The 21,406-nt window shown below is 35.0% G+C and overlaps 1 long non-coding RNA gene across 1 annotated transcript; it reads left to right on the top strand.

The window, feature by feature from the left end:
• The first annotated feature begins 6,063 nt into the window (after window positions 1-6,063).
• On the top strand, window positions 6,064-16,603 carry LOC125080458 (uncharacterized). Its single transcript, XR_007121397.1, has 3 exons — window positions 6,064-6,142; window positions 16,058-16,194; window positions 16,467-16,603. It is a non-coding gene; the product is annotated as an uncharacterized LOC125080458 (long non-coding RNA).
• The last annotated feature ends 4,803 nt before the right edge of the window (window positions 16,604-21,406 follow it).

Genomic DNA, 21,406 nt, shown 5'->3' with positions numbered 1-21,406 from the left:
CTGTAGGCTAACTGGACTAGTATGAGAGTCAAAAATTCTCAGGTCATAGTCTTAGGGGAGATTCCCAACTTTTATGGGATTTATACCTCCAGAGGAACCAAAGTTTCTAAGCATAAGGCTCCAAGAAAAATCCCATTGTGGTTCTGCAGAGTAGTTTTTTGTTTGTTTGTTTTTGTTTGTTTGTTTTTTTTGCAAAGATAACAGAGTCACACCATTTGATTCACCAATTCCATGCCTAGAATTTTACTCAACTTACTTGAAAATGAGTGTCCACAAAAATACCATTAAGAATATTTATAGCAACTTTATTACTAAAAACTAGAAACAACCAAAAGATCTTTGAACAATCCTTCAAAGTTTGGATAAACAAACTTTGATATATCCACACAATGAGATATGACTCAGGGTAAAAAAAAAAAAAAATGAACCAGTAGCTTTGAAAAGATTAAAATAAGTCACAACTACATAATATTAAATGAAAACAACCCATCAGAAAGTCCATTTATACGACATTCTGGAAAAGGAAAAATAATAGAGACAGTAAGGAGATCAATGGATACTATGAGTTCAAGGAGCAGGGCTGACTAAGTGAAGTGCAGAGGGTATTTTAAGGTAGTAAAACTATTCTGAATGAGACTGTAACGTTAGATTCATGACACTATGCATTTTCAAAATCCACATAACTTCACAACATAAAGAGCAAATCTCAACATATATAAATATTTAAAAAGAACAAGAATCTGGGACGCCTGGGTGGCTCAGTTGGTTGGATGACTGCCTTCGGCTCAGGTCATGATCCCGGGGTCCCGGGATCGAGTCCCACATCAGGCTTCCAGCTCCATGGGGAGTCTGCTTCTCCCTCTGACCTCCTCCTTGCTCATGCTCTCTCTCACTGTCTCTCTCTCAAATAAATAAATAAAATATTAAAAAAAAAAAAGAACAAGAATCATTATGGGGAGTGGGGAATCCCAGAATGTTATACAGTGTGACCCAAAACTGTTCAGCAAAGGTATGAAACAATCACCCTGAAGGGAGGTGAAAAGTCTCTACTTAAGTAATTTTGGTAATACATGGAGTCCTTAAGAATAAAGGCAAGAAGAACCATGGATATTCTATATTCTAGTTGGTAAATCTGTTTCTCACCAAGGCAAGGATTAACAATTATGAAAACACTATACATGGATATTCTGAATTGAACAATTAAGTAAATGAATGGTGGATGGTGAGCATCAGGCTTCAAACTGTTGGGTGGTTACACACAAACAAGGGGAGAAGTCTAGACTGATCTATCTGGTAATGGATAGAGTTGGAAGCATTCGTATGAACACCTGTTTAACTTGCTATAGACACATATGATGGCATACAGAAGTATTTATAGGTAAGTAAGTGTGTATTTATGTTAGTATACATGTATTTCCTTTTCTGTCAGCTGGAAGGGCCTAGAAACAATGATACACAAATAGCAAGAAGAACACTAAGTACTCAGATCCTGGCTTCTAATACCATTCTCCCGTGAAAGGAACCAGGGCTCCTGAAGGGGTGGCTGATTCCAGGACTGGGGCAGGAAATATATGAGAGGAGCCCGAAGCATCTTGTAGTGGCAGAGAGTTTGGAAGTAGTCAGTGAGGGGGATGTATCAAAGGGACACAGGAATCCATAAAAGAGTTCCCTAATGCCAAAGTGATATAATTTGAGCAACACATTAAATTAGACAGTAGTAGATTAAAATCTCCAGTATAAAATATATATCTCTGAGCCCATAAAGATACCAAAATATTTTGAATAAATATATCAGGAGAACAAACTGCTCATGCAAAACAATTTCAAATAATTTATGTAGACATTCTTTCCTCACAGAGATGGAGTGTTACTCCCTACTCTTTGTGGTCTACTCATATTGACTTTCTTTCAAATAGTATGGCATGTAAAAGGAAAAAGAATTACAGTGACAAACACTACCTCAGTCAGGTGATCACAATGAACACAAACAGTGATAAGTCAGTCATGTTGACAGTATATACCTTTGATACGATGCAGCGAAAATGACACTTCACCACAGTGGTCTTCATTTAAAAAAAAAAGATTTTTTTATAGGTATTTGAGAGAGGGGGAGAATACGAGCAGGAGAACATGAGCAGCGGCCTGGGGAGGGGCAGTGAGAGAGGCAGAGGGACAAGCAGACTCCTCACTGATCGTGGAGCCCAATGTGGGGCTCGATCCCATGACCCTGCAATTGTGACCTGAGCAGAAGTCCGACACAGCCAACTGAGCCCCTCAAGCACCCCCACAGTGGTCTTCCTTAAAAAGAAAAAAAGAAAAATAACCCCAGGTCTAGTCATGAGAAAAACATCAGAAAAGTCCTAATTGAAGGACACTGCAAAACTACTTAACCATTACTACTCAAAACTGTCAAGATAATTCAAAACAGAGGAAGTCTGAAGAACTTTTAGAACCAAAAGGAAACATGACAACTAAACCTTATATTCTGTTCCAGATGGAATCTTGGGACAGAAAAGGGTCATTAAGTAAAATGAGGGAAATCTGAATATAATATGAACTTTAATAATAATGTATCAGTATTTATTCATTAATTGTGACAGATGCACCATACTAATATACAATATTAATAATAGGGAAGACTGAGTGGTATATGGGAACTCTCTTTACTATTTTTGTCACTTTTCAGCAGTTTAAACCTATATTAAAATGAAAAGTTCTTCAAAAAATAAAAGAAAAAGAGGCACCAAAAATAAAAAAAACCCTCACTTACAACAAATACTAACATTGAGATTAAAAGACTACATTTATCCTCAGACATAATAAATAAAATGTAAGAAAAAATTGTACTGCGATATTTCATTGCTAAACTTAAGAACACTGGGAGGTAAATAGAAGGTAAAAAAAAAAAAGTTACCTGAGAGCAAGAGCACCTCCCAACACACACACACACTGACAACAACAACAAGAGACTGGATTTCAACATAGAAATAAATATCAGAATGGAATCAACTTCTTCATGGAAATATATTTCTTAGCAAATACATAAAAGACTCTGATGAGATTATCTTTAAAATTTCAAAGGAAAATTATTTTCATCCTAGTATTCTACACAATCTATATTATCAATTATTTCTGACGTTAGAATACTGAAATAAATAACTAAACAAACAGACTGCAATAACTTACTTAACATTCAGTTTCTTAGGAAGTTGTTGGATGGTCTGTTGTAATACCAGGAGAATAAATCGAATAAGAGAATCACATCTTACTTGAGCAGAAGAACTATCCATTTCACTGCATTTCTGAAACAATTTTAACAAAGTGTTAGAGAATATACCCACTATTTTACCAGTGACCTGAATAGGTAGAGAATAAAACTTAATCATTTGTTTTGCTTGGTGTTCTTATAATCTTTAAGTAATAATTGAATAAAAGGAGGATTTTTTTTTTTTTTTAAGGAAAATGTGATTGTGTGGGATATACTTTAGGTCATGTTGGTGTTTTCAAATAATAAGAATAAATGAATTCACTAAATGAAGAGCAAATATCTTTAGAAGGGCATATAATTTATTCAGTTTACACAATATTTTTCTATTAGAGTTAATCAGCCTCGTTAATATTGTAAAAAGAATGTCAAAAATTAACATGTCATATATATAAATTCACACTGATTGTCAAACTAAAATTAAGACATCTTATTTCTATTTTAATACATTTTGGAAAGATAATTTCACCCATTTTAAAAACTACCTTTTGAATAAAGAATACAAAGTTTCTCCATTAACCTAATCTTTAACTGCTTTTTCATCCATATTTGAAGCAATCTTTCTGCAATAAAGGGGGAAACACCCTTTGTCTACCTCCCCAATAAAGATTTATATAAGAACTTTTTCTTTCTTCCCATTTTCTTCTCTGTAACAGATGTGCCTTCTCAAAATACCCCACAGGAATGGTTTGAGCATGATAACAACCAACAGGCTGCTGCTTTGTATTCCTTTCCTAGACTAATTATAACAGAAGCTGGAAAATCTGCTTTGCCTCAAACTTTACACATGAAAAATAAAATAGGTTCAGAATAAAGATTTTATGCTCTTATCCTAAGGAAAAAGGGTGGGGGCTGAGACAGTGGAGCTACAATAAACAACAAGTACTAAAAGAGGGTCTTTTGAAGCTTTTATTCATTTCTCACTGTGCTATAGCGGAATTTAGGAGAAAAGTTTCATAAAACTATAAAAAAACTTAGTTCTTCAAAGAGGTTTAAATAGAGAACAGAAATGATGAAAATAAAAAAGGATAGTCTGTAAATCCATAAAAGCTCAGGTGTGGAAAATTTTCAAAGTAATTGCATATTAATTTCATAATGTCTTCAGAATATTTAAATTTTATGCAAATATGATAAAGAAAACATTTTGCTTTCATTATAAAGTACTTTTCTTTATCTACTTCAAATTACCACCATCATTTCATTTAAAAAATACTTTTGAAAGTTCTCCCACATTATAATGCACAATAAATTATATGATATTCATTCTACTAACCATTCCTTAAGGTGCAACTCAGAAAATATATTTATTACTTCTGATTCATTATCTTCACTGTCTGTTGGAATTATTAGTTTTGTATCTCTGGCTCTGCTTTGAAATTATCATTTTTTTCCTGACAGGAAATTTTACCTGGGATGGCATATGAAAAAGAAAAATTGTTTTCATTTTTATTACTGGGACACTTTTCTCAAATATTCATGTTTCCATTATTTTTTTGAAATTGGATGGTGGAAGAGGACGTGTTGTTATATTAAAACATTCTCAGTGTAAATCATGAATTACCTGTTATTAAGGCCCAGGTATAAAATAATACCTTTAGATTTTGATACAGACTTAGAAAGGATACAAATTGTAATTAGTAGAAAGGGTAAGATAATATAGTAGTAAACTTGAACATTTGGAGCACAAAATATTGTTCATTCTAGAGAAACATCATTCACTAGTAGTATTTTCACACATTATGAATACATCATTTATGCATTAATTTTTTTTTAAGATTTTTTATTTATTTATTTGAGAGAGAGACAGTGAGAGAGAGCATGAGCAAGGAGAAGGTCAGAGAGAGAAGCAGACTCCCCGTGGAGCTGGGAGCCCAACGTGGGATCAATCCCGGGACTCCGGGATCATGACCTGAGCCGAAGGCAGTCGTCCAACCAACTGAGCCACCCAGGCGTCCCATTTATGCATTAATTTATACACTAACTTGGAAAAATTTCTGCTGTGGAATTTCTAAAGTAGTTAATAAAAGTCTCTGGACATAATAATATACTATGGCCTATGACATCTTGAAAATACAGTTGACCCTTGAACACATGGGTTTGAACCATGTGATCCACTTATACATGAATTTTTTGTGATACGGTATTGTAAATGTAGTTTTTTTCTTTTTTGATGTTAATATTTTCTTTTCTCTTTATTATAAAAAATATGATATGTAATGCATAAAAAACAAAATATGTGTAATTGGGAAGGCTTCCAGTCAACAGTAGACTATTAGCAGTGTTAAGTTTTTGAGGAATCAAAAGTTATATGCATATTTTTTACTATGCTGGGGGGTCAGCACCCCTAACCCTCATGTTATTCAAGGTTCAGCAGTCTATAATTAACTCATATATTAGCCCACTCCAGGAGAATATGTAGGGTGAAAATGAGATGAACAGCAATAATTATTCACACCTACAAAAATAAAATTTTCTTGCAAAGACCATGAGACAGATTGCATATGGGCAATTAATGGAACTCAAATTTATAAACAACATTAACCCTTTTCTCATTAGAATTTAGAAAACATTATAGATTTATGGTTTTGTTTCATAACACTTTCTTTTCTTTGCATTTTTCCTCAGTAAAGACTTTTTGAAATTTTTTGATTAATTTCTTCCTGTTTTCTCTAAACTAAGTGGAAAAGTTTTTATTCACGCCCAACCCTGAAGAATAAAGGAAAGAATTAACCCTAAAGATCAGAAGTCTGAGTCATGAGGAGACCATTATTAGGAGAATGTTAAACTCATGGCAGAATCACAAGGGCCTGGTGGTGGGAATCACCATCTTTCCATGAGCTCTTTGTGCCAGTTCATTGAGGACATTTGAGAGTGTGTGTGAGTAGGAATATACATGATTTCCTCCTTCTTTCCTGAGGCATTGAGAACTGACGTGGACTTTAAAGCTGGTCATAATGTTTCTTAAGTCCAAGAAAAATGTTAGTTTTTTTTAATTTGTAATTTCATTCTCACCTCACAACTAACTGAAATACTATTAGTATCTAAATTGTCCTCATTTTATATATTAAAAACATCAGATGTAGATAATAGCCATTTGTTTAAAATAGTAAAGGACACTAAGGTCTCACAATCCTCAAGGGAATAGTCTATTTCTAGACATTGCACTGATTGAAAAATGCCCCACAGTTCATATTTCTTTAACTCCAACTACTCTTTTTTAATCAAATGCTTAGAAAAGTCATATTTAATAGACTTCTTCAGAATAACTCTGTATGTAACCTTATAATCAACTACAAAAATAATTTTAGTCTAAGGATTCAATTTTAAATGAATGGCAAAATAACTCATCCATTAAAGTATGTGTCTAAACGTCCAGAGTATTGATTTCTAACAGAATTGATTACATTTTGTATATTAACTCAAAAAGATATTTATCTGCTCCAAATTCTTCTCAATAGCTCAGTGAGATCATTTTCTGGATAAATAAAAATGAATCCCATTATTTTTTCCAAATAAGCATAGTTTCCCATGATTTGGTCAACGATTTTAGAAAAATTTAAAGATTACACTTCTAAAAGTAAATTTTCTGCACTAGTCTATAAAACTCTAAGAAGTTGGCATTACCAATTTAAGTATTCATACACAACTAGAAATGTGTTTAATTGTTTTACAAACTGTTATTAAAAACTGTGAGGCTGGGAGTTCTGAAAACTAAAATGGAGCATTTTGAAACTTAAATTGAAATCATATTATAAGTTGAGGAATGGAAAATGAAAGTCTATGGACCAGAATTTTTAATTTTTTAAGTAAAGCTCTATGCCCAACGTGGGGCTTGAACTTAGGACCATGAAGATCAATAGTTGCATGCTCTACCAACTGAGCCAGCCAGGAGCCCCTGGATCTGGAGTTTTATAGTTTTATAGTTTTTAAGGATATATACACAAGCACCACAATTCTAGGCTCAAAAAACTGGCAAAAAGACTAGAAACAGAAAATAAACCAATAATTATCATGAGTTTGGCAATAAATCTAAATTATTTGAATACATCATTAAAACAAACAACACCAAAATTTAGACAAACACCATTTCCACAAAGACCAAAAGAATTAAGTAAAAATGGAACAAAATCTACACTAGCCAAAGGCTTTTCTCAAGGAAAAAAAAAGCAGAAATCAAAATATAAATAGAAATCAAAATATAATCTGAAATAAATCTACTAAATGGAGCTTTTATTACTTGAGAGACAAAAGTTATGATAAAGGATAGTTATATGCAATTAACACATGTAAATGAGTCATTTAACTCAGAGAAAACCTAAAAATTTTAATACTATTTCCTCAGTATTTAATAGTTAAGCAGAAAAATCAAAGACATAGATAAATTAAGTTAAATAATTAAATGTTAAAGATGATATAATAATTATATTTCAAATTTTCACCTTCCAATGAAAGGATAAATCTTTTTATAGTATCATTAAGCATTTACAATAAATTATCATATGGTGACCTTAAAGAAAATTTCTTTAGACTCTGAAAATCAGAAACTCTAAAACAAAGCTTTTGGGAAACAAATGAAGATGAGCAATCAAGTTAAATACAGAAATATATGAATTATAAAAGCAGGAAATAATAAAATGAGTAAGTAACTGCAAGGGCTATGTCTTTGTTAAGTAATAAATCAGACAAGTAATATTCAAAAGTCAATGAAAAAGGAGATAACATGAGTACATATATAAATTCGAAGTAGAATAGACAATATTATAAGAAAATACTGTGCGCAATTCTAAAACAAACAAAAATTGGGGCATAATTTTTCCATGAGAAAAGAAAGGTCTAAAAAGAAAATTCTAAAGCTATAAAATTCAAACTGTTATAAATAACACTAATTCCATAGAGTTTTATTCATCAGCACTTTAAATTTTTCAACTCCACAGAAATAGTTTTCTTACATATTTAAAATACTATTACACTGAAAATAGTCATAAAAAAAATCAGAGCATTCAAACACAATGGGATAAACTTAAAATGATAACTGATTTGCAGAAAAAAGAATCAATAGATTTTAATAAGAATTATAAAGGAGAATTGAATAAATGTAAAAAAAAAAATCTGGCATCTTTTCATATGCAATTCAATATTGATGTTATTTCTTCAAGTTAATGCATATAACTAAAGCTATTGCAGTTCTACAATTTTTTGAGATATTTTAAAACATAAAAGAATATGTTTTAAAAAGGAATAACGAAATGCAGAAACAAAAATACATCCACTAAAGACATGGTAGTTGTTTTTTGTTTTTTGTTTTTTAATAAAGTTGGAATGTAAATCAGTAGAGAGTTATTAAAAGCTGTAATTGGTGGTATACTTGGTCAAATATTTTTGGAAGACATCATTACATCCACATTCTCAAAAACCAAGTGAATAATTTCAAATTAAAATAGAAATAGGTAGGGGTGCCTGGGTGGCTCAGTGGGTTGGGCCGCTGCCTTCGGCTCAGGTCATGATCGCAGGGTCCTGGGATGGAGTCCCGCATTGGGCTCTCTGCTCAGCAGGGAGCCTGCTTCCATCTCTCTCTCTCTCTCTCTCTGCCTGCCTCTCCGTCTACTTGTGATCTCTCTCTGTCAAATAAATAAATAAAATCTTTAAAAAAAAAAATAGAAATAGGTTTGCCTAATAAAATACAGTACACACAATTTAATTAGAATTTCTGATCAACAGAAGTTTTCAATATAATATATCCTATGCAAAAAAGTAATTATCAGCTTTTTATCTGAGGATTTAACAGTGTCATATTTTTTATTTTCTAAATCTGGCAACTATAGAGACAAGTTAAAAAAAAACAGACATTATAAAAAAATCAGAATTTTAAAAAACTAAAGAATAAAAGCAAGAGAAAGATTCATGAAAGTAATATATTTGACCAACTAATCATTTTCTAAGAGACATTTTTAAGTGGTATATCCTATATTTACTAAGCAGGAAAGTTAATAATTTAAATAATTTTTAATGTCACTCTTTCAAATCATTAAGAAAAGTATCCAAGTAGACAAAAGAGATGATAAAGTAATTCATTAAAAAATACTTAATGCTAATAAAGATGATTAATCTTCCATTTCATTCATAATTGTAGAAATCAAAATTTAATTTTTAATTTGAACAATTGTATTACTTAGGTACACTTGCAGTCCTAAATGTTATATAGAAACACCTGAGGGAGAACAGCCTTTGTCCTTTTTGTCCCTGATTCCTGACATCTGTATCCTCCTTACAGGGCCTGGGCTTAACAGCTCTTACCCTACTCTAGGCTCCATCAGCTAGCTGGTTTTTGCACAGAACACCTTGCCTTCTCAGATCCAGGCTAACAGTCTATTACTCCCTTGACAAGGGCCTATTCTATTTGCATTTCACAAAGGAGAGGATTTGTCACCCAGCAAACACCCACTCCAATTCAATAACGACCTGGGGAAGGGGGTGTGGTGGCACTTTTAAAATGCAGATGCCTAGATCCTCTTAGACCAATTAAATCTGGATATCTGGGAGTGGGACCAGAATATCAGTGTTTTTAAAAACTCTCCTAATAATTCTAATGTGGAGTCAGTGTTGAACTTCTGACAAAGAAGAAAAATATAAAAAATTTTCACAAGGTGCCTTCTGAAACATGACATAACACATACAAGAAAAAGAATGATGGACATCAGCATATGAAAATTGTCAAGTTTTATATGATAAAATATTCTGGAAAAATTCCCAGTGACCTACATTGCAGAAAATGTTGAAAAAATATTTAAAGACAGGAGCACCTGGGAGGCTCAGTTGATCTTAAGCATCCAACTCTTGATTTCAGCTCAGGACATGATCTCATGGTCGTGAGATTAAGCCTATTATCAGACTCCATGATGAGCATGGAGTCTGCTTGGTCTCTCTCTCCCTCTCTCTCTGCCCTTCTTCCCCCCTTCCCCTCTCTAAAAATAAATGAATGAGTGAACGAATAAATAAATTCAAATGAGTAGATTTAAAATGTTAAATATATATATTTAAAGACAAAGGGTCAAGGACCTTACTTTCAAATAATTTCTGTAATATTTTCAATAGGAAAAGAAAAACAATATAATAGAAAAACAGCAAATGAGCTCAATGAAAAATTTACCAAACAAAATATGCCCAATGAACACTAAATCTCACAAATAATTCAGAAAATATAAATTAAAATGAGAAAGTTCTTCGCCTCATAAAGAGACTCATAATATTCAGGGTAAGTATCCTGAAATATTGTTGGTGAATGCACAAATCATGTCTTTTCGAGACAAATTTAACACTTTCCACACAGCTTAAATATTTGGTCCAGCAGTTCATATGTACAAAGATAAATGTAGAATGACAGTCACTCAAACAGTGAAATAGTAAAAATATGGAAACGAAATAAATGGCACACACAAAATCTAATGACCTAATAAACAACTTCAGCCTTTATCGTGTCTGGATAGGAAAGGCTATGGTGTAGTAATAAACATCCCCTTAGTGGCTTTTAACACAAAGGTTTATTTCTAACTCATGCCTCACTGAGGCAGAGGGAACAGACCTAGCAATTAAATACCCTGGCCAGGGGCATCTGGGTGGCTCAGTGGGGTCAAGCATTTGCCTTTGGCTCAGGTCATGATCCCAGGGTTCCACTGGGCTCCCTGCTCAGCAGGAAGTCTGCTTTTCTCTCTCTCTCTCTCTCTCTCTCCCCTACCCTGCTCATGTCTCTGTCTATCTCAAAAAAAGTAGATAAGATCTTTTTTTTTTTTTTTAAAAACAAACAAATAAGTAAATAAATCAATATCCTGGCCAGGAAGTGGCATATGTTTATTCTATTAATAGAATGTAGTGGCGCTTTATTTACAGTGAAGGAAATACTGATAAAATGTTATACAGTATCAACCTGTACAACAAGGTGGGTAGCACAGTGATAGTTGTGTGTGTGTGTGTGTGTGTGTGTGTGTGTGTGTGTGTGTCGATGTGTTTACATCTGTGGAGCATTGTACTAGATGGCTCATTTCCTGCTGTCCCCCCAGTGATGGCTAGGCCCAGATCCCTATCTTAGGCTTACAAAGAGAAACAGAAAAGTAACTCTGAAAATATTATCTCCACTCAAAATCTTCTCCTGAACCTGCTCTATAAGGAGAGGACCAGGGCTTTATAGGAAAGATGGTTTTAGTGATGGGACATATTAGGGGTGAGAGGGTACTTTCTCCCCTCTCAGCAGGGGATGGTGTTGGAGTCCCACTTAGCTCAAAGCAAAATGAAGGGACAGCTTTAGGAAATTGGCTGGTGGATACTGAGAGTGGTTTTCTACCAAGATGAGCACTGTCTTCCCTCCCGCTGTATGCTTGCTCAGATGCTGACACTGGCCTCTCTTTTCTGGCCAAAACAGCAAAACGTTGTGATGGGATCTCTACAAAAACTGGACCTCTGTTTCTGGAGTTTGGGAGTAACTGAATTTTGATACTGGAGACTACATTTTGTGTGAGGTTTCTGAAGGCAGAGGTTTTTGAGAGTAGCCACCAACAGGCTGAAAAAGATCTTTGGGATAGAATGCCTGAGAGGAGGACAGCAGGCTCCCATAATCAGTCTCTGTACTTCCTGGAGAAGAAACAGGGTTTCACAAAGAAGCATGGAGCCTAGGGTAGGGTAAGAGCTATTCAAGCCCAGGCCCTGTACAGAGGATAGAGATGTCAATCAGGGACAAAAAGGACAAAGGGCGTTCTCCCTCAGGTATTTCTATATGACATCTAGGATTGCAAGTGAGGTTAAAATCCTTCTCAGGAAATCATATGCATTGTGAACTCATAAGCCACAAACCAGTAGAAGCCAACTGTGAGGAAAAAACCTGAAGGAAACAGGACAAACCTACATGAGCCTGGGGACTTCTCCTACTACCGGTGGTGAGTTCCCATTCACAGGAAACCCCTCATCCCCACCTTTCCTCTTCCCCGTTCCATTCCCAGATGGTCAAGACCCAGAGAGTTGGGGCTTCTAGTGAAAGAACAGTCTCTTTTCTTTTCTTTTTCTTTTCTTTCCAATTTCAAGTCCTACGACCTCTCCCTCTCCACCCATGAGAAAAGGAAAAGAAAATACAAGTGAGGAATGCTGGAGAAAGGAAAGCTGTTGAATTCGATATTAGAATCTTAATATGTACTGAATACTGACTTAAACTTTAATAAGTAAAAGTAGTCAGAAATTTTAGGGAAGAGGTACTTGACAGAGGGGATGTGAATACATCCTTTATGAAGATAGAAGCCATAAAACTAAAACCCCATTATGTTTTATTGATTGAATTATGACTTTTCGATAAACAGGTTACCCATAGGTAGAATGATTACATGTTTATATGTTCATAGAAAATATCTGGCAAGTTACATATCAAATTGTTAACAGTTGTTGGTTATCTCTAAGAAACAAGATTGAAGACAGTGGTATTGTAAAGGGAAACTTCTATATTTTTAGGTTGTAAGACTGTCTTATAGACCTTTTTATAACAAAATATAATAAAATATATCAATTCTATGATTACAGATTAATAAGAAATGACTTCACAAATTCAGTTGCATTATGTTCAAAATTACTGTATGCCTATGGAAGGAATGGAATAAACTCTGTCGTGCTTTTCAGAAATAGTTGGGTTTCTTTACATTTAAATATTCATTAGTGTAGTAGAAAGGGGATAATTCTACAAACTAACACTGGTCATGTCTTAGCTAACACATTCTGTTTCCACTGCTTAGAAAGGACAAGAATTTTTGCTTATAATTGCCTTGTCATAAATGGCCACCTCTCAATTATATGTGGTAATGACATATATATATTAATATTATTATATTATATTGACATATATATAATGATTAAAAGCCAGAGAGAATACCCTCATGTAAGTTTTAGGTAGTATTTTCAATCTTTCTTCCCATGTAAGCTCTTAACAGTACTATAAGCAACTACAAATATAAACTGGTTCAGGTTTTACAGCCTGTCATCCTCCTCCTACACGGTGATAGACCTACTGACACGAAGTGAAATGAGTGACAAGTAGTCATCAACAGAAAGGAGGAGCGGGTGGGGGGGTGCTCTAGGAGTCCAGTGCCATGTTGTCAGGATATGAAACTCAAAAGTGAAATATAAAACATTAATTGTCCTGAATTTATGTGACTCTATTTCTCAAATAAATGGTAGGCAGATGTCAATAGCTCACTTAACATTTTATTACTAAGGCAGTTCTCTATTTACCCACAGCTACTCATATCCCTTTCGTCAATTATGGCATTACACTGCATGAAGATGTTTTAATGATGGCAAACTTGATAAATGCACACTATTTTTTATTATTGCCTATATCTTCCATCAATTCAGTTATATCAATTCCAGCCCATATAAAATTAACCATGGGCTGTTAAAATGGCTTTTTAAGAGAGGAGCATATTCAGTGAAATGAAAACAGTGTCTTGATAATTGTCTCTTAGCACTAGGACATTCTTTTCTAGTGGTGGCAGCTGCTCTCTCCTTCTGTCTCTTATTCTGTTGACTAACTGGGCTTAACTGTAGTCACTAACCATCTACCCTCACTGACTTCTCCTCAATTCCCAGTGCTTACTGGTATTTCCTGTCCTTTGTTTCTCATTCTCTTTTTTCAGGTATTAGAAATACTGGAGTTCTATTTTCTTTGGTTCCTCATAGAAATAGAGTTATATTTCCTACTTTGGAGCGTGTAAAAAGGCCACTCTCTTCTATTTGCTGTGGTTTCTTTTAAAAATCCCAGCCAACTCTTATTCAGCTCTCCAGTAAAGTTTTGATTCCCCTCCCTGCCAACCAAATGTCCTTTTACAAGATTATACTGCTGTCAGGATTAACTCAAAAGTCCTATCCTTAGATACTAATGGAGCTAAATCTTAAGGTACTGCTTTTCTCTTACTTCTTGTGCTGTCTTCAAAAACCTCAACCTCAATCTGAACTCTATTGGTTTGAGGGTCCAATGTATTGCATTTAAATACCCTAATCCATTCAACAACCTTATGTTTTCAAAAGAGGATAAGTCACTTAAGAATTACTGATATTTAAGGAATGCATCTCTTATTATTCTATCAATCACAAAATTAAACATTCTAATAAAGTGCGGTTTCCAGGAAGAATATAATCTGCTACAGTCCTTTCTAGATTTTATTTTTAATGACCTTCCCTGATCACCTGATGCGTGAAACACAAGAGATAACTCTCCAACAGCATATTTTATCTAAATAAACATCGGTGTAGCCATTTTGTTGAAAAAGTATACCCTATGGATGTAAACAAAACATAATTTTATTTTTAAATTTTATTCAGTGGGGTGGCTTATTTTTCTTATTTTTCCTTATTTTTCCTTTCTGGATGAAAATGTGTGCTCTATGAGTTTTGGGCTAAATCTAGAGTAATAAATTGTTCAAGATATATCTCAAGTTATAAAACATGGCCTCAATTTAGAAGTTAGAAGTGTCCAGTGTAAGATATTAATCAATATTTCAATCTTCATCCAAAGCATGATGATAGTTCTCTCTCTCTCTCTCTCTCTCTCTCTCACACACACACACACACACACACACACATATACACGTCTTATAAAATCTTTTGCCTTCTCCAAATTTAATACCTTTTTTATGCCCTTGCCTGAGGGGTTCCTGAGAATCTTGAATCCAAATCTTTTTTCTTTCTCTTTATAATACTGACCTGATGCCTTCAGTGGCAATTACTGCTTCTTGGTGCCTAAGCTGAAATTTCAGTTTTGACATCCTCTTACACTGACATTTTTAATGGCTCAGAAAAACTCCTTCACAAGTTCACTGCTTCCTATCTCAAATATCAAGAGAAATTTTCCTTACTTTCCTTAATACAAAGATATAACTCATGCCAACTTAGCCAAAAAGGTAAATGGCTTATGCAAGAAAATCTATTAATTCAGGTACACCAAATCCTTCACAGATTGTCCAGAGTTACATATTAGCTTCATATTCAAACATGAAAACTACATATTTGGCCTGAAAAAGCTGTCAAGAGGAATGACCTACCTAAATGTTGAGAGAAAGAAATTCAAATTCATGGCTTGTGATATGTTAAATATTAAATAAGAGCATATTAAGAAAATTAGTAGAGAGCTTGACTAAACTGAGCCAAATATCCTCAAAACAATCACAAATTCTAGGTGGACTACACTGATGAAAATAGTACAAAATTCAACCAGCCTTCTGAACTTGAAGTTCAGAGAAAATATAAAACAAGTACTACATCCCCGAAGTCAAAATAAAAATCAATGTTGATCAGTTACAGATTAAACAAAGTTTGCCTTATAACAAGGATTTGACAATCAAAAACTCAGAAGTTTAGTAATGGGAGACTTCTTAGCGAAGAACTAAATAGATCAGTACAATTGGACCCAGATATGTGTTTTCAGACACGAAAATGAAGACTTAACAATTTCCCAATTGCTACCAAAGCTTTTTTAACATTAGATACTTGATAAACTGATGTGTTAATATTCTGGGATGAGACTGACATTTGTTTTTTTAGTAAATGAGCTTGTTTTAGCCAGGGTCTTTTGGTTTGAAGGAAAAAGAAATGCCATTCAAAAAGGATAGGGTATTGTTTTTGGTTTTGTTTATTTGTTTGTTTTAAGACAGAATCTGAGGGAACCCAGGAGGAGAAAGTTTGGGCTTCAGATAAACTGGAATCAAGGCATGGCAAGTCTTGTACCAAAGAACTCACAATAATGTGAATTTCTGATTCTCTTTTCAGGTGTGTGCCATTCTTCTTGCTCAACCAATGAACTGTCTTCTTTTGCCCTTTGCACATGGACCACTGAAACCACTGGTGCTGACATTAAACTATTCTGCCTCTGCTAAGAACCATTCATCTCCTCTATAAACTATCTGGTAGGTTCATCCTAGCACCTCTGGTCCAAACTGGTATTGACAGAGACAGATTTTGTGATACAGTTTCCCCTTCTAGGAATGTAGCTATTATTGCTTTGATTTTATATTGTTAGATTTGAGGGAGATCTTACAATGTAATTATTTCAGTACTTGTCTTTTACTGCAATAGTCCTAGGGTAAGAGTTTCACGAATGCACATTAAGGAATGGAATGCAAAAGACTAACATGTCACTTGTTTTACCAATATCCCTCTCTGTTCTTTTCTGGAACAGCTGGATTTTAAATCTCCACCACCTCTCACTCAACTAGGGTTGAACAGGAAAACTGCGTCTGGGCAGCAGAAGTAGACTCTCCTTAATCCAAGAAGAACTGTTCATGTAAAATAGTTTTTCAGAACCAGTTGAAAATATGAAGAGATTAGTCCTGATATGTTGTTACTCCTCTGCCCAAATTTAATAATTAGGATCCTCCTAGTTAAATTGATATAGAAATGAGGAAATGCATATAGGGCCTTTACCACACAAAGGGCTCAATAACAGGTATTTAGAATATATAATTTGAATTAATATGATTTCTACATGGCGTTGCACATATCTCACCTTCTATTCAAACCTCAGTTTCTTATTTTTCCATATGACCAATGCCCAGCATGTCCTTTCTTCCTGCTATCCATCTCTGTGTTTTTCCATATGGGGGATGTTATAATTTGAAGATACAATTCCATTTAGCTTCAATGAGTCTGTCTTTCTAGGCTATACTGGGAAAACCTGAACTCTTCGGGGAGTGAACAGAGAGTACTTAAGTACTAGGTCTCTTAGCCCAAACCCTTCCCTTACCCCCTTGTGTCTATTTTCTGGCACATGAGCTTTCCCATAGTAAAGATCCATCCGTCTTCTGGGTTCATTTCTCCTCTTGCATGACCCTTCACTCAGTTAATGATTCATGTCTCATGCTCTGCAACCCCCCAATAACATCCCAATCATAGAGTCAAGCAGCTATAGAAATTATATTCAAGAGACTTTGATCCACCTAGGTTGTATTAAATCTGTTTGTGTCATATGAAGCCTGAGAGAGGTACTGATTGCTGCTTCCAGAAACATATCTCCTCTCAAAAACATTATTATTTTATTATTAATTATTATTATTAACAAAATAATTATTATTATATTATTTGTAGTAGTATTATAGCAAAACACAACAGGCATCAGGACTTCGGGTTTAACAGACCAATATTAATCTGCAACTCCACTTTCCTCTTTTTTTTTTTGAAGGATAAAGTTTCCATCATCTTAAAAGTTTCCAACAAAACATATTTATTTCCCTCTGCACTGATTCTGCCTTAAAAAATGCAAATTCTACATTAATTAGTTCATTAATTCAACAAACATTTGAGTTCCTTGGAAGACCAAGGAAAAGGGAAAAATATGAATAAGACACTTTCTCTGCATTCAAAGAGTAAAGAAGATATGTAAACAAATAATGGCAAGACAGAATAATATATGCTAGAATAGAGTTTGTACTCGACAGCAAGTGGTAGTATAATGGATAAAGAAAAAGTTTCTATCCAAAAGATTCTGATCAGAGTGTATAACAAACAAATTAGTACTCACAAGTACTTAAGCCACCTCCTTTAAAATATGAATTAAGAAAATAAAGAAAAAAAAAGGGGCACCTGGGTGGCTCAGTGGATTAAGCCGCTGCCTTCGGCCCAGGTCATGATCTCAGGGTCCTGGGATTGAGTCCTGCATCGGGCTCTCTGCTCAGCAGGGTGCCTGCTTCCCTCTCTCTCTCTCTCTGCCTGCCTCTCCATCTACTTGTGATCTCTCTCTGTCAAATAAATAAATAAATAAAAATCTTAAAAAAATATATGAATTAAGTCCTCTCTGGATATGCTTTAATTACTTCAAGTCCCTGAGTAACAATCAATCATCAATTAAGTAGCATTATGTCCCACATGCATAGCATGATTTTAGAAGCTAGAGAAAACACAGAATATTTTCAAAGCACAATCTCTGTCCAAAAAAGTTTATATAGTCCAGCACATTCAGTAAATTAAAGTATATTTATATGATTGAGAATAGGTATTTCTAACTCAGATTCTTTGCTTATGAAATGATTACAATAAGAACATACTTAGATGGTTAGATTTCTTTGGTTAGATTTCTTTGCTTATGAAATGATTACAATAAGAACATACTTAGATGATTTTAATTTGAATATTCTACTTAGCTTACTGCCAGATATCTTGACCATGCTCTACTTGAAAAAGTTCCCCCTGAACCTCACAAATGCTTTTAAGCCAAAACCAAAACCAAAACAAACTAACACACAAAAAAACCACAAACAAACCAACAAAAACCAGAAGAGGGCCAGGTCTAATGATTCAAACTACTCTGTACAATACCCAGACCAAGCTAGTAAGGAAGCAAGAACAGAGTGGTATACACAGAAAGGTATCAGAATTTAGAGAAAGCTAAATAAGAAATGCAGAATAAAGTAGAAAAAAGGATGGTTCCACCACTTCATGTGGATAAGGATTTTTCAGTAATCTCAGGAAATGGAGATTTGGAAAATTATATCAGAGACCCACACCATTTTATCTTTTGTGATAATACTAGTAGTCACAGCAACTTTAGGTACCAACTTTGGAATGCCTACTACATTTCAAACTCTCGGAATTAGCAGGCAGCTAAAGCAGTCAGGATTGTGCTTTAGAAAGATATGGGAGGAACCAGGCTATAGAAAGGCTATTGAAACCAGGCTATCGAAAGGTCAGGAGAAAGCCAGGAAAAAAGGAAGAAATTTTCATCATTAAGAGCAAACAGTAGCATGGAGTAGGGGACAAGAGTTGAGTTGGAGGAAAGTGAACAAGTTCAAGAAATGACTAAGAGGTAAAACTGAAAATATATGAATTGACTAGTCATAGTTCCCCACAGCACAGAAAGAGAAAAGATGGCTTTCTATAGTTTTGTCTTGAGTAGCTGTGTAGATGTTCTAGGAGAAAGCTGAATGAGAACTCAACAGACAGCTGGTTTGTGGACCCTGAGCTCAGGAGGCAATTTTGGATATGAGATTTGAAATTTATCATTACTAAAATTATTTTTTTAAAGATTTTATGTATTTATTTGACAGAGAAAGACTCAGCGATAGAGGGTACACAAGCAGGGGGAGTGGGAGAGGGAGAAGCAGACTTCAAGCCCAGCAGGGAACCCGATGTGGGTCTCAATCCCAGGACCCTGAGATCATCACCTGAGCCGAAGGCAGATGCTTAATGACTGAGCTGCCCAGGCACCCCTACTTAAATTACTTTTGATATTAGGAGAGTAGACCAGACCACTGGTCTGCATATGATGCAAATAGGGTAAAAAGAGCTCATGTAATTTTATTTCATCTTGAAGGTAATCTGTGAAGTAGGTTTAACAGACTCATTTTGCAGTTGACAAATTGAAGCTCTGTTCATGAGTTAGTAAGTGATTACTTTGGGACCTGATCCCCATATATGTTTGATTCTAAAGCCCACAATTTCATCTGTAAACTAGACTACAATTTAATGCTTGTAATTATGATTGTTAACTTATATAGTATAGCATGTATATAATCCTTATGCTGTAGTTTATAGTCTGTAAGTGCATACTCAATTATTTTCTTTTCATCATAAAGTTTTGAATAAAAACTCAGGTTTTATGTAGCTAAATATCTGACCTAAGAATTGATGCCTATTTCAATAAAATTATTAGTAACAAGATAGACATAACCGCTATTACTTAATAAGGATTTATCCCTTGTTGTACCCTACATATTGAGCATACACACACATACATACACACACAACCATCAACTTTGCTTAGCTTAAAAAGAATGAAAGACTTTTAATGGAAATTTTCACATAACTGGAAGAAAGAGGTAACTCTTACAAAGAAGTAATGAACAAACTCAGTAACAACTGACCAGAATCGTGTTAATATTCTCCTCTGCTTGTCTGAAGTTTTGACAGGTTTCTCCCTGACTATAGGCCCCTGACTTCCCTTTTCTTAGGGCATTACTTTGTCAAACCTGCAATGTGATGTCTTTCTCTGCTTTCTTAAGCATACATAAATCCTCTCCCAGCTTTTTTGGGCAGTTTTACAATCCATGAAATGTCTTTGTCAGGAGGCTGGGAAACATCTCTTTAGAATATCAACACTGGGGGTGCCTGGGTGGCTCAGTCAGTTAAGTGTCCATTCTGACACTTGTTTTCAGCTCAGGCCATAATATCAGGGTCTTGAGATCAAGCCCCCATCAGGCTCTATACTCAGTGTGGAGTCTGCTTGAGATTCTCTCCCTCTGCCTCTGCCACCCCCCCCCCCCCCCCCCCCCCCCCCCCGTGCTTGCGGTGTCTCTCTCTTAAAATGAATAACTAAAATCTTTTAAAAATAAAAAAGATAAAATAAAATGTAAACACTGAAGGAGACAGAGCGCATCTCTCTTGTAGTCTCTGTGGAAGAATAATAGCTTCAGTGGGTGTTGACTGCCAAACATAGATAACCCAATCACAGATAAAAGCGTTTGCAAACTCAGGAGCAACTCAACACCCCACCCTCCCATTCCTGTCTCCCATTTCCACTACCTCTAGTATTTTTCTACTAGCTCATCCAGCACTTAAAAAGTCTTTCTCCTTTCATTTCACTGGAATTGAGTTTACTCTCTCTCTCTCTTTTATTCGATAATCTTGAATAAAGTCTTCCTTCCTTCCTTGAGTTTACTCTCTCTCTCTTATTTCAATAATCTTGAATAAAGTCTTCCTTACTTTCCTAACTTTGTCTGGTGCAGTCTTTACTTTGCCATGAAGTGGTTTATTTTGTTTGTTTTCTTTTTGTTTTCTGTTTGTTTTTTAAGATTTTATTTATATATTTGACTGAGAGAGAGACAGAGAGATCACAAGTAGGCCGAGAGGTAGGCAGAGAGAGAGGGGGAAGCAGGCTCCCCGCCAGTAAAGAGCCGGATGCGGGGCTTGATCCCGAAACCCTGAGATGATGACCTGAGCTGAAGGCAGAGGCTTAACCCACTGAGCCACCCAGGCACCCCCGACATGAAGTTTTAAACAGAACTGCAAATCAAGGATAGCCAGAAGAGTCAAAGGGGCCCTAAAGGAGAAGGGGGACTGCTACAGCCCTGGAATCGCAGGTGAGCTTTAGCTTTTAAAACAAAAATGGAGGGGAAAAAAAGGAAAGCA

Source organism: Lutra lutra, chromosome 11 (assembly GCF_902655055.1).
Source record: "Lutra lutra chromosome 11, mLutLut1.2, whole genome shotgun sequence".
Lineage (NCBI taxonomy): Eukaryota > Metazoa > Chordata > Mammalia > Carnivora > Mustelidae > Lutra > Lutra lutra.
This window is presented reverse-complemented; position numbering and strand designations above follow the sequence as displayed.